Source organism: Pteropus medius, unplaced genomic scaffold, assembly GCF_902729225.1.
Source record: "Pteropus medius unplaced genomic scaffold, Ma_sr-lr_union100, whole genome shotgun sequence".
Taxonomy (NCBI): domain Eukaryota; kingdom Metazoa; phylum Chordata; class Mammalia; order Chiroptera; family Pteropodidae; genus Pteropus; species Pteropus medius.
This window is the reverse complement of record NW_024353909.1, coordinates 2681522-2696443: the sequence shown is the minus strand read 5'-3', so window position 1 is coordinate 2696443 and position 14922 is coordinate 2681522. Positions and strand designations below refer to the sequence as shown.

The 14922-nt window shown below is 47.3% G+C and overlaps 1 protein-coding gene across 1 annotated transcript in view; it reads right to left on the bottom strand.

Moving 5' to 3' along the window:
- The window catches only part of ZFHX3 (zinc finger homeobox 3), a 230586-nt gene extending 219457 nt beyond the window's left edge, over positions 1-11129 (bottom strand). The window contains 1 exon segment of the mRNA XM_039851826.1: positions 10547-11129. The gene's annotated coding sequence lies outside the window, so the exon portion shown is untranslated.
- Positions 11130-14922: the final 3793 nt, after the last annotated feature.

Here is a 14922-nt window from a genome sequence, read left to right as displayed (position 1 = left end):
CAGGAAACTGGTATGTACCCACCCCCCACCCAACTACACACCCCAAGTACACACGCGGCAGAGTGGGTGGGAAAGGGAGGAAGAGGAAGGGGCAGAGAACACGGACATGGCCCCTTTCCTATTAGAAAGTGGCCCATCCTACCCTAGGGATCACAGGCCAGTCTCATTTCTCCATGTAAATGAACTTTTTAGCCACCTCCTCGAAGAAGAAAAGCGGCACAGAAGCGGAAGGCCCATCCTGGGGCACACAATTACAGCCATTTGCATTCCTCCAGCAGCAGGATTAGCACAGGAATGTGCTTTGCAGCTTTGTGGGGGGAAAGAGTTTAGGAAGAAAGGAATGGGGAGGGGAGGTATTCTCCCTGGTCTGTCCATCCAAAGCTCTATGATACACTTCCACTTCTCTGAGAGTCAGAAAGTGGAAATAACTCCTGCTCGGGCTTTCTAAAGAGGGAGAGGTTGAAAAGGCCGGGGGGGCGGGGGGGAGCCGGGAGGAGGAGGGGGCTGCGTGTATTAGGAACCCTGGCCCTCCTGGTGCTTTGATCCCCTCTGTCGCTAGGAGAAACCAACTTTTCTCCCTGGGTTAATCAAAACCAAATTACTCAGGAATGTGGCAGGACAGGTCTGAGCTTCCAGGTCCCTTTGTCTTTGAGGATTTAAAATGAAATAATAATTTTTTTTTAAGCAGATGGCAGTGGCTTACCGGATAGGTAAAGCGAAAAGTCTGAAGAAACCTCAGACAACATCCTCCATCATCCGAAAAAATAAAAAATAAAGATATCCATAAATCTACTCCAATATAGTGATAAAGAAATTACTTGATAGATTAAGGTAAAAAAAAAAAAATTCCATTTTATCCTTATTGTCCTCCAAAAAAAACTATACTTTGTCAAGGGGCAAAGAAACAGTGCCAGATGTAATCGACACCCAAATGCCACATCCAGAATATAAAACATATCATGGCAAGTGAAGTTCCGTTGCTGAAGAACACACTTTTTCCAAGAACGAAGCTCAGAAGTACTTTTCAGCGCAAGGTTCTTTCTTGGGAGTACTGAGGTAGGAAAGGGAGCATCCCGTCACCATTCAAATGCATCGATCAAATCCACGGTGACTTTGTAAACTTTGGGATGCCTTCAAGTTATAGACAGGCAGGGTCCAGGGAAGGACCCAATGGAGGAAGGGAAGGATCCCACTGGGTGACAGAAAACACCACTGTTCACCGGCTGTCCAGAGAAAGCTGGGAACGTGCCATCCCCAGCTGCCCTGTTCACCAGGAAAGTGTGCTGGGTAGGCTGAATGCAGTTTCAGTAACTCAAGAGGCAACAGGAAAAGGCTGACCTCAGAGATGAAAGCGAGCTGGGGCTCGGAGCTATATTAAGGCCTCCGCGCCTCCACCCCAGCTCACATCTCCGGCAGGCGTGTGGCGCTGTGAGGAGCGGGCCTGCACTCCACGCTGCTGGAAGCTCTACGGCGCAACACTCCAGGGCTCGTTGTCATCATGGACGGCAAGGAGTGGCACGTCCCAGGCACCCAGGAGGAGTAACATGGACAGCTCTTTGTGCATTATAAAACGCCACCAGGCTGCCGTGCAAAACCTGATGAGCCCCCACTGCCCCCTTCCAAAAAAAAAAAAAAAAAAAGATAAAATAAACAAAGAGAGCACAACCAGTTAAGCTACAGAACCTGGACTCAGAAGATAAAATGAGGCCACCACGAAGGCCTGACTACCAGCTTGCCATAACTGTAACTGGCCCCAGGCCTATGGTTATCTGGGAGGTTGCACTAAAGTAACTTTTAAAATACTCTTCACCTTATCTTCAGGCCCAAACACACACATACATCACCCGTCTTAGATCTCTGCCATTAGTGTTCCATTTAGATTTTCCAAAACAAGGTCATCCCAGTAGGCCCTTCCCCTGTTTCCGGTCACAGCTGCGGACTTTCACCCCCTTCTCCAACAAAAGGGACCTTGTACACAAAATTAACCCGAACCATTAGTCTTTGCGGTGTGAGAGAATACACTAAGCGCCCTCGGAATATTTACCCTCCTGCCAGGCAGGGCCCAGGGTGCTGCCCGGAGGGCCTCCCCCGCAAAGGCTGGGGGAGCTTCCCCAGAGATTGGAGGCCCAGCTCCCTCAGCCTCCGCTCCTCACTGCAGCTGTGCGACCAAGGCCCTACTTTTCAGAAAATAAACACAAAGGCTTTTTTTATTTTTTAAGAGAAAAGGAAAAAACTTTCTCCCAGAGTCAGTAACTGTAGAAAACGGTTTGATTTCACAGCTGGAAAGGGCCAGAATCATCTCAGGTATTGCTGAGCTGTCCAGTATGGCGGCCGCTGGCCACACAGGACTGCCAAGCACTGGAAACGTAGCTAGTCCCAACTACTGAAATGAGAATGTTGTGGGGAAAGTGTGAGTGGCATAAAATATATTTTAAACTTAATTCTGTTTTCGTTTTTGTTTTTCTTTTTTACATTTCATTAATGTGACTACTAGAAAATGTACAGTTATACAGGTATGGGGTTTGAGTTCTATTTCTAGAGACATTACTCTAGAGGATGAAAATGTTACAGCCTCAGACACAAGCCCACTACCATGTCCTAAAGAGTAACACTTTTTAAATGCTCAGAAGACCACAAAATTAAGCAAATGGCCACATCTGATATCAGCTAGGTCAAATCACAAACTCAGAGGATGCTCAACAAGTATGTTTTAACTTGAAAGAGGCAGGAATCTGACGTCCATTTATTTATCCAAGAGAAACAAATGCAAGCTCTATCCCAGGGATTCTCACCCGGGGGCGATTCTGCCTTCCCAGCAGAGTGGGCAATTCCTGGAGACAGTTCTGATTGTCATGACCAAGGGACAGGGTGCTACTAGCAGGGTGCATCTAGTGGAGATGACTGACTCAAGGATGCTGTTACATGTCCTACGACGCACAAGAAAATTATCAGACCCCACCTGTCAACAAGTGCCCACACACAACCAGGAAACGAGGTCCAAGCAAGCACACTTCTACTGCTCAGATTTCCATGGGCAAAGGGCTGGAGGGGGCATCGCTCTGCAAAATGGCTTCTGTGCAGGGCTAAGAACTGGCAATAAGTTTTAGTGAGATAAACAATGTGGGCAAATGAAAATACTAATAATAAGAAAGTTAAAACGATATTCAGATTCTCACCAGACTGAGAACTGAGTGTCAAGAGGTGATAGGTCTGAGCTTTTTCTCAAGCTAGCAGTTAAAAAATGGTGTTTAAAGCTCAGCGCAATGTGAGGCGGACACCCCTACACATACGATGATGCATTGCATGGAGGATTCACCCAGTGGCCCACCCAGTTCCCCAACCCTGACCACACAGGTTACTATGAAGGGTGACAGCAGCAGAGGAGCTGGGATCGGGCCTGCAGGGGCAGGAAGGGAACAGGGCAACGGACGGACGGAGGAGGCAAAGACAAGAAGAGATGAATGGGAACAGCCCCTTTCGTGGAGCCAGGCTGGGAGGCCTTGCAGGAAGGGGGGAGTGGGGGGGCGGGGAGGGCACATGATAATTAACTCAGCAAGTTGATAGTATTTGCATATAAATGCCTCCACAAATCACTACAAACAAGCCAGGACGAGTCAGGCCTATTAGCATATACAAGCCAGCCTGGGAAGGCCTCTCTAGGTGGGTCATTGAGTGGGCTGCTCACTTAGAAGGCCGCCTGCCAGCTTGGGGGCGACAGGGTGGGGGCATATGAGGGGAGGGCTGGGGAGGACAGGGAGGGACACTGTCTATTTCAGACTCTTTCACTCCTGAACTCAGTTGCAGGATGTCAAAAAGAGTTGGCTTTCTTCCCAGCCTATAAGAGCTGAAGAAATGCTGGACCTTTTAGTTTCTTTCTTCCAGGGTGTTTGGAAACAAAAGGTAGCAGAGGCTATCAGCAGCGACGAAAGTTATACAAGGGAAAAGGATATGGGGTGGCCACTAGCACTGTGGAGAGGATATTCAATATGCTATAAGCACTATGAAGATTTGTTTGCTGTCATTTAACTCCCACTATCAATGTGAGGTGTATATTATGCCCATTTTACAGATGAAGGAAGTGAGGCTTAGAGAGATTAAATGACTGGTCCACTAGTACACAGCTAGGTGGAAGCAGAGCTGGGCCTCATGCCTATGACCCCAGCAGAGGGAAACAGGCTAAAGCAGCGTGAAGATCGGAAGCCGGCTTCCCAAAGAGCAGGCTCATTTGATTCATCTCTGCTTCTGCCAGGAAACCGAGTGTGAACAACAGAACACCATTTCAAGGGCTGATTCACAAGCGGCACTCTGATCCTGAACTGGACCCTACCCTGTTTTATTTTGCAATTATCTCATTCCTTCAGCCAATGAGGAGGACCGCACCTCCCTCCAATGGGACACTTGAGAGTCTGCAGCAGGATTTCCCCTATCAGCCAATTTCTCCATTGTCTGGACAACTGCAACAGATTCTCCAGCAAAGGCAAAATAAATTGACAGTCCTTTGCCCAACGGTGTAAAAGTTCTCTGCTTTCCCCAAAGATACACTCCTATTGAAAGAAAAATCCAGCTCCAACGCCTTCTTTGGGGGGGACTCCTATAACTTTCACTTCTGCCATTCTTTCCTTGGAACTACATTTTAAAAGTAAGCCTGGGGGGAGGGGAAGTAAGCCAGGTAGGCCAGGTAGCATGTGTTCAAATTGTCAGGTACGCAGGTTGACAATCTTCAATGCCTATCCCTAAGCAATCATCATGTATCAAATATGAAAGCGATGCCATTCGAGAGCCTGGCAGAACAGAGGTGGCGTTTAAAAGTAGTTGCTTAAGCAGTGACATCAACTTCCTAGCACGCATCGAATCCCCAGGCCTCTTCCAGAAGTGTCCAAAAGTTGACTCGACGCTTTAGCAACGATGCAGATGTTCCAGGGAGAAAATACGGAGCTGTTACAAGAAAAGCAAAAACCGCTCCCCCTACTAGCCAAATGTGCATTAAGAACCAAGGCCCCGAGCCAAAGACCATTTTAAAAAGTGGGGCCTGAAATGGTGGAAGAGGCTTACATTGTTTCTTGAACAGTTAAGAAAAATTGTTTAAAAAAAGAACAGAAAGAAATATTGCTGAGGCGGGAAAAAAAAAAAGGCACACACGTGTTCTTTAGCATATTTTCACTGGACTAAGATGTCAGGAAGAGAAAAGCTGTCCAAAATGGGCCACTTAGAGACCAGAAGTGTGAGAAGCAAATAAGTTCATGTCTACACATACGGACTTTTTATAGACTTACAGGAGTTTAAACTTCTTTGAAAAGAGCTTTTTATACACTGAAGGGAGACTTCCACATTTGAACAGGCACTTATATGACTTTGAGGGGGCTACAGGGCTGAAATCAAATATCGAATTAAACCCCTTAGTCTTTTCTTCAGTCAGCTAATCTGACTCCAGCCTCTCTACTAAGGAAATTCAAGGGAGAAGACAGACAGCCACCTGTGAACTGAAACTAATACTGAAATGCAGAGCCTACAAGAGATGTGCAGAGGCACAGTCCTCCTTCAAACTCTAGCTCAACCAACAGACACAGAAAAATTTTTCTCCAGTCACATTCCCAGATGAAATTGGGCACCCCTGAAAAACCAAGAAACACACAAAATTGCTCTTTTGCCCACTCCCAAGGACCACCCCTAGTCATTCAGCCCTTCTTACTCATTAAATCTACACAGTGTTCCCATCCAGTCTACAAACCTGAATCATGCTTAACCACCCCAGGCCTCAGTCTGCAGCCCTCTTCTTCAGCTAACATCCTCCAACACACACACACACACATTACGCTTTACCCATTACACAAAGAGTTGGAGGTATGAACAGTCACCCACTCTTGCCTCCAGAAGCATACAAGTGGGGGAAAGTCTCACTCCCAGATCAAAGGTTTGCGGCTGAAATCACTTTCAGGACAGTGCGTGAAATCGGCAGCAGATGAAATTTCCACTGTCTTTTCAGAGGCCAACAGAGCCAGTTTTCCCAGTTCAGAGTCTTCTTACAAGATCACTAAAGATATTCCGTAAACTCTCAACTGTTGCTCCAAAAGACCCACTTAAAATTAAAGACAAGATAATCATTTAAGAAAGCCTTCAAGGCCATTATGTGATTAGCAGTGCTTCCCTGTCCTCGCCAGGAGCAGGATGCAAGGGGGGTTCGATGGCTTCAGTCCAAACTCAGCAGAAGCCAGAGGGGCAAGGGCAGGAGGGGAGCACAGGTCTTGCCCACCCCACTCCTATCATGAAGCCTCAGACCAACTGCAGGTGAGAAGGGGATGGAAAAATCTTGGAGATGGCATAAAATTCAAAGAAAGAGCAGCCAAACCACCCTGACCATCTCTCCTCTCTCTCCCCCAGTACAGGAGGCCAGCAAAGGCATGGGGACTTTTGATGTGCACCCCTAAGGCCGCTCTGGAGGGGTGCACATCAGCCCCCCTAAACCCCCCATGCCTTAATCCTAGTGTTGACAAGACTGTGTGGGGGCCCGTTAAGGGGAAGCGAGAAGGGCTCACCCCAAACAGATTACACCCAGGCATTTTGCTAAGAGGCCCTGTCTGGGGTTAAAACCAACAAAACAGAAATCTTGCTCTGAAATGGAGCCACATTTGCCACCTAGCAAACTTTCTATGTCTTTTTCTCCACTTTTATTCACACCCTTATCCCTGCGAAAGCAAGAAACTCCAAGAACTAAGATTAGAAAAAAGAGAGAAACACTAAAGCGGGGGGCGGGGGAACACCTTTAAAAGTAACACATAAGAAGCCAAGACATCTTCCTTGGGTAAAGAACTCTAGAAACACAGCCATCACTGCTGGACCACTCAAAGCCATGTCCTCACCATCTTGTCCCCCATGCCCCGAAGAAAGAAAACCAGAAAAAAAACATTCAAGTTCTCAGTGCTTCTGAAGCTTCAGCACAATGCTGCTGTCAATTCACCAGTTCTTGTCCACATAAAAGTCATTTACCATATTAGCGGGGGTGGGGGAAGCCTCCTAACATTTGATTGTCACTTTGCACATGTTCCAAGAGAACAACCTGGCAGCCAACTTTAAATCATATAGAAAAGAAATGTGACAGTTGTTGATTTTGTAGTTTTTCTCCTTAATCTGGACTTTGAGAGTGGTTTGCCAATAAGCCAACATTGTTGCTGGGTCTCCCCCTTGGGGCAGTTTGACTCAATCTTAGCTTCTGTATGTTTGTTTCTCCATCTGAGCAGCCGAGGGTCTCAGGACAGGACAGGCATCCTTTAATATTTGACTGAGATTAGCTCCTACAGAGGAATTCCCTCGTCTGGCTTCTAGTAAAATTGGGTCCCCTTTTTCCCAGACTAGTTTCTAATCCAGGCAGAGGAAGGTGATTCTGAGCTGTGCTGTGATTTCTAACAAGCACCATTACAACCAAATTCTCATAGCAGACCATAAGGAGACCCCTATGAAGTTCACGGAAATGGAATCTGCCTTCCTGTTGTGTTTTTACCAAAACGCTCCCATCCCGGTTCATGACACTAGCCTTGGGAAAAAGAGTCGGCCAACAGGCCCAAGCATTACAGAAATAGGCCAGGCTAAGAGCAGAAACCATTTTAATAACAAATGAAAGTATAAACCACGGCACATGCTGTGCTTCTTGAGGTTACTGATATTGGACATCAGGTGCATTATCCCTGTAACTGGCAAGTGTGAGATGGAATCTGCAAGTTTCTTCAGGCCAGACTCACCGACAAGACGAGGCTAAGCCTTTCGGGTTAAGAAGCACTAAGCTAGCTACTCTCAAAAGCGGGTGTAAAGACAACACACTTTCTTCCCCTTCAAGTAATTCCAGCAATTTCCTACGCTTTTATAAAATGCTGCTTAGTCACTTAAATATTTACTTTTTAACATGAAACTGTTGCAACTTTGCAATAAAAATAATGTCTTAGGTAAAGGTCTGCTTTGAGCCCTGGAATGTGTCTCACGCTAATACATCAGAAGCAAAAAAAAAAAAAAAAAAAAAATCTAAACTCCAAAAGGAACAATAGCACATAGTGACAAGGACACAGAAGGACACGCTCCCTGGACACCACTTGTGACCAGAACTGAAAGAACCAAGTTAAATCATCATTAGCCCCAGATAATATTTCGCTAGTATTTATTCTAATGAACTAACAACCTTTGGGTCACCCAAGGTGACCCAGGCCTGTACTAGGAGTGTCTAGCAATCATCATTTAAAGTCATAATGATGAAAACTGAAATCTCGCTTATTTTACTGGCACTCCAATTGACACCGAGTTTACATGGCAGTTAAATCCATTCCCAAAGCAGGGAGAAGGAAGGCACTTCACTGTCTTGTTGAGAGGAACCAAACAGAGGCCTGCTGAGAGCACTATTTTATTTGGGTCCTTTCCACCCTGCCTGAGTATTCATCTGTGCAAATAAAAGACGGAAGGGAAGAAACCAAAATTAAAGTTTCAGGTGGTTGGAGAAGCAACTCAGATTTTTTTTTTTTTGGAAGAGTTAGCAAGGGTTTCTCAATAGCTCCCTGTCAATCAAAACTGTTTTCAGGAGAACTGGAAAATAGCAGCTCTATCCTACAGAAAGTACATCCATTTCAAAAGAGCTGGAAAAGGGAGGTGACCCATGTCATAAAGACAGTAGGTCTTCAAGTCACTTAATTCCTTGTGATTCCGAAAGGACTATTTTTGAAGTAGGAATGCTTGCTTCTGCATCTGCTCCGTGTTGTTAAATAACACTTGCATAATTAAATAAAAGGGCAAGGTGTGACCCGAGCCCATTCGGAGAGGCATTTCCATGCTCCCTGAAAACATGCTGGAAACAAAATGCAGACAACCTCCTTAGTCGGAAACTTAAGGGAGAGAGGGAAAGTTTCTCTTGGCCTTCATAGCCACACTCCCTCTGCAAGGGGTACCTTTGGGGTCTCTGCAAAGTAGAACGAACACAAATACAGGTGTGCAAACATCGAGGTATGTACCTCTCTCCAATGACCCCATTCTTGAAACCCTTAAATTACTGAGGATTGCGGTCTCCTGACTGCCCTCATACCCCACCTCTGTTCTCTAATTGCTTTTCGTGTTGGGGTTGGGTAACAAGAAGGATTCAGAACCTCAGGCCACGGTGGCTGTTCTGATAACAAGGAACAGGCCCACGTTCCCGGCCTCGGCCTTTCTTGATCAGGTTACCTTGGAAGGTGTGTGTTTTCCTCTCAAGTGCAATCTGAGCCCCAGCACTCAGCCTTCTCCCTCCAGCCTAGCCTACCGAAACTCGTGATTTTTAGGGTTTCCCCTTGAAAACTATCCAGAAACCACAACCATTAAAAGAACATGAAGGTTTGACACCTCCTGAATTTAGGAATGAGGGGGACTCAAGGGGCCAACTCTAAACTCGCACCTGCTATTTAATGGCAAAGAAACGAAGTTCCCAGGCTAGCGTGAGTTTTAAATTATTGTCTATTTATTTAGTGGCTTGTCTCCAAAGACCTCAAAGCATGGGATGAAATAAGATGACACGTGACTTGCTCACTATCTACCTTCAAGGTTTGTTTTCCTTGCTTTGCCTTGATGTGTTCCACTCAGCATACCCCAGCCTGAGAGAGAGCCCTTCTCCCTGTCTTTTCTTTCCGAGGTTATCTGCCAGTGGTCTTTAGAGTCTTCAAGGTCAGTTACATGACACAGAGGGTGGGGAAAGGGATGACCCTTCTGGATTCACCTGCTCACAGGTTTCATTTATATCAGTTTATACACCCTGCACCACGTGCCAGGCAAAACATTCAGACTACGCCAGGCATGGGCTGTGGTCTTTGCCCTCCAGGCTTTTTCTCATCATTATAAACACAGGTATGTCCAAAGCAGATAGGACCATTTTCCAGAAACTTCTTTTCCCTCACTGCCTACAATCATTACTTTTGTTGTTTTCTGCTACTGACCTAACTTGGGCATTTGTCCTCCTCTTTTAATAGGACAAACATCTCTTCTCTCCCTCTCGACCACCCCCCTCCCGCCCCCTAGCACGGAAATGAAAGCTGCTCTGATTTCTTTTTCCAGAGCGGGAACTAAAATTAGAGTGGTCCAATGAATCTCCAAAGGTGCCTTCCAGCTCCAAAACTGATTCTTTTACTGCTCCACAACAAGCGGACTCTTCATATTGTTTTGAACGGACCAGGGACTTTTCTCTGGGGCTGAAAAGGATGCAGTTTTAGGCGGAGGAACCCAAAGTTCTAAATGACACTGGTATTGTAAGTACTCAGAAGACAGGAACTAATCCAAAAGCAAAATAAGGAAGGAAGGAGGGAGGGCAAGAAAAATGGAAGGGAGAGAAGGAGGAAGGGCTTTACTCTGAGCCCAGCAGAATTTAGAGGCTCTCAGTCCAGGTAGGTTCCAATTGGATCTAGCAGTTCAAGTGCATCCAGCATGCCCTTCCCCCACATGCCCGAGGAGAATGGGAAGTTCAGCCAAGACTCGCAGCACCTGCCTGCAGCTCCGGGCTGGCTGCGCAGAGCGGGCGGGCGGGCTGGCGGGGGGAGGAGGCTCCACTCACCTGGCACACAAAGGCTCCGCACACCTCCGGAGAGAGGAGGCACTTGCAGGTCTGGGGGCCACTGCATGCGCGACAATGGGAAATTCCAGCGGCACCCAAGCCCCAAACTGACCCACCCCCGGAGGCATTCTCGCCACCTCCCGCTGCCCCCGGGGCTCCGAGGTGCCTCTGCTTAGGTGCAGGGGAGCCGCAGGCAGGGGAGGGGGTCTCATGGTGGCGGCTGGGGCTGGCGGTCGCCCCTCCCCGGGAGGGAGGGTCCCCGGGCGCCCAGCGGGGATTCACCCACGGGGCGCGGCACTTGCGCCCCTGTCCCCGGCCTGCCCGCCGCCCGCTCGGCCGCCTGGCCGGAATCGCTTTATGTAAATGAAGCTCAACTCGCAGTTTGCAGCGCGCAGCGCCCGAGGAAGGGGGGCGGGCAGGGCGGGGGGCCTTCGGGGATCCACATTACACGGCAACAAAGCGGAAGGTTAATTCGAAACTCACAGCCCCACCGCCGCCACTGCGCTCCCCGGGCCAAGCCTGACATCTACAGTCGTGCCGGGCGCAGGCCGGGCGCCCCGTGGCGGCGGTGGCCGCGCGCGCGGGGACACGGGGACACACGCGGGCGCGCGGGGCCCGAGCGCTCGGCCGCGCCCCGGGACCAGGCTTCCGGGCAGGCCCGGCCGCGCGCCTGGGGACGGGAGCCCTGGGCGGCCTGGCCTGCGCCTCCCCCGGAACCCGCCTCGCGGGAACAAAGCCCGGGCCTCCCCAGGCGCTGACCCCTCACTCATCAAAAGTCAGGGGCTGGCCTAGAAGCAGGCAAGAAGAAAGGGACGCGCCCGCGGCCACAAAAAGGAGCCTGGGGCCTCTAAACCCGAGCCATCGGTCTCTGGGCCCCTTTCACGTCACAGCCAGGCCTCTCTAGCACGGGGACATTGGCCAATGTGGACAGGAATTTATTTGAAACACACACCCATCCTATTAACTGCTTTACAGAGCACTTCTGTTTTTCAGCTGCAGAAACTTATAAAAACATCCCCTGCTCTCCATTGAGACTTTAAGGATAGAGTTTTTAATGAGAGAGGAAGAAAAGAAGGGAAAAGAAAAAGTCTCAGTCTGCAATTAAGCTTACATTCTCTTTAACAAGACTCGCCTTATAAAGCCACATCGGTTCAGATCAGGCATAGATCATGCCCTTCACAGGGATATTCTACTCCTGGGGATCAAATTTCATGTGGCCACCCCATTTGGTCAAAGCCATTACTGGACACTTTCGTACCTCTCCAGGTTCACCTTTTCCATTCTGATACGCAAAGGCGGCCGCACAGAAATCTCACTGGAAGTCCCCTGTCCTCCCTGCCAGAATCCCAAGCTCAGTCTGAATTTACTCTGAATTCTCTCAGCACAGAAAACCACCTGCTTTTACCCTTTCTGAAAGCCTCCCACCCAGGCCGGCCCCACAGCCTTGAGAGTCCTTTCCGACGGCACAATAATGAACCATGCAAGTGTTAGAAATAGAATAAGCTCATGAGGCGAAGAGCTGTATGTAAGGAATCGTATTAGCATTAAGCACACACTGATGCAGGAGGAAAAAGGATGCTTGGCTGATAAAAACTATGTCACCGTGTATAAGGCATTTTACACAATATAATTTCGGTCCAAATTAACATAAATATCTAATATGTTGGGGACAGACAACCTCTATTTCCGTTTTAATCCAGAAAAGAGACTCCAAAAGAAATTTTTTTTTTTTTTTTTCCAGCTAGGAGCTTTGGGAGAAAACACTGCCTCTAGAGAATCAGTCCGATTAGGGACAAAGGAGAACACAAGCAACATGAGAGAGTGAGGGGAGGAAGGGGTGGAGAGCGGAAAAGGAACGTAGAGGATGATTTCATAAACCAGAGTATTATCACTGCAAGGCTGTTTCCAGACCACCTGACCTCAGGCCCAAGAACAGGTGGTGTTTTCAAAACACGCTATTATTTGTATTAGCCACATGAGTTGAGAACACCTTAAAGAAAACCAATTAATAATTTAATTGAAAAAGTGACTATGAATAATACATGAAGATGATGATGCTAACAATAACACAAGCAAGCAATGTGGCACACGCCATGCAGAGATGTCCCTGGAAATCTCTACGGGAAAATGAAAGTTCCAGTCCTCCATTCCTTACCTGGAAGCAACCCATGGGCCATCAGATACAGACAATAAAAAAACGTTCGTACTCCTAGAAAATCTCATTGTGATGCTTTGTTTTAACTTTTATTAAGAGAGGACAACCTTATAATCATATGACATCATGAACCTGGTGGGCCTACAGATAAATATCTTCAATAAAAGCAAAAGCTAGAAAGCCCAAAGAACCAGCTATAAAGTATTCCGGAAGGATGAGGAGGAGCTGGCAAGCAGGCCCTGAGGGGGATCTGTCCTGAGACTGACAGTTTCCTCACACGGCCACTGCCCTAATACTGCAACCGGCCTCTCGCACTTCAGAGGCCTGACAAGCAGAGCTGAGAGCGACACAGCATCCCTTTCCTTTATCTTAATCTGGCACCAGCTACATACGTGGCGAGGCCTGGTCAAGCCTGCCTTTGTTACAGGCAAAAGTCTAACAGGTAATCCACAGGCAGGTAACTTACGGCCTCTGTACCATTATGAATATAAAGGATGTAGCGAAAGCTGGGGTATTACCTCTACTAAAACCTACTTTCATCATTAACAAAAATAACACCTCTTCAGAGGGAATTTGCAACTTTTGCACTTACAAACGCAATCAATAGTTTCTCCGAAATGCAAGTTGCAAGTTCTGTCCTCTGACTCTGGAAGGCCGTACCTCTTCTGAGGGCAGCTGCCTGACATTCAACCCTCGGCCTACCCACAGTGACAGCCCGGCACGCTCATCGCTCCGTCCTGATCGCTGTTGACAAATAAACCCACGCTCAGAACAGGCAATTCTTCCCTACCCGTTCTCAAAAACTAGCCTCATCTCATCTGGAAAGTGTAAGTGGCAACAACCGAAACGATAAATATTTAAAAATAAATCAGAGAATGCTAACCCCTTCCCTACTCCTCCCCTTACCCACTCTCCAAGCCAGAGGCCAGCCCCCTAAGGCTTTGCTGGCTGGTAAATTACTATGATCCCAAACGAGCCAACTGGCTTGTCTCTCCATATACACACTCACTCTCCAATGCTGTACCCTTTCACTTCAGGAAAGGTAAATATGATCTCTGAGCTAAGATACAGTGAATGTCTGCATTCTGACTTCTCGCTAAACCTGGGCTCTATTTTCACAGCACAACTGGGTTTAGGTGGATTTGTGTATTCTTCCAGATCCTTCTATTTTTATTAAATTACACATACACATTGATTTTAAAACTAGTGCTTAAATAACCTGGAGGCTTTTAAATAACCTGAGGCTTTAAAAAAAAAAAAAACTCAGAGGGCCAAAGGGGGGGGGGGTGGAGGCTGAAATAAACACGGCATGTGGAGCTGAATCGCACTCCGTACCCTGAATTCACCCCATCATTTCTAGGCAGTTACATTTAGGGGCCCGGTACCCACTAGGTGGCCAGGGCCTCCTGGGAACCCGACAGAATGCAGACTCCTCAGACCAGCCGATGCCTTCATAACCAATGGAGGCTGCTGTGCCAAGGCCTACACACTGATGTTTTGATTCACCTTTTTGTGACACAAACCGCAAGGCCTCTATCTATCGCTACAATACTAATTCCACAGATGACTTTTACCCCCAAATCATAAGTGGAACGTTATCTAGCTTACTTACCCATCCTCTCCAGCTCAGACTCTAAATCTGTCAATGACACACATAAGAAAGACACAAATGAGTTACCATTTCTAGAAAACTGTGATTGGAAGAGCTTTTCTAAATCAATTCTAAGTTACAAAGCCAAAGTTTTAGAGAAGCAAAAATAGAGATCTTGCCTTAAACTAGCTTAAAAACGTTAAAGAGCTTGCTCTCTTCTTTAAAAAAACATAAATATTTTTTCTGAAAGGGCAAAGAGAATTTGCCATGCAAGACTTTTATACCCAGGGGGATTCTTATATTTGTGTTTCTAAACCTTAAAGTTGAGAATTTTAATGAAAAGGCAGACAGATGCGTAAGGACAGCACCGCAGTCAGGGTCCACACGTTATAGGAGAGGGACGCTTTGTTTAGGGCCAGAATAGAGATGGACTGCATCTCCACTGTTTGACACATCCCTCTGCACGAGGCCTGATGCAAACCACATTCTTGGAGGGGAAGCAGGTTGGAGGCAGAAGAAAGGAAAAAGGAAATGGGAAAGAAAAGGGGGAGGGGCCTCTTCATACAAATTGTAGTTTTTAAAAAAATTCCCAACACAGCATCGATTCCACAGTATATACCCACAGGTCCC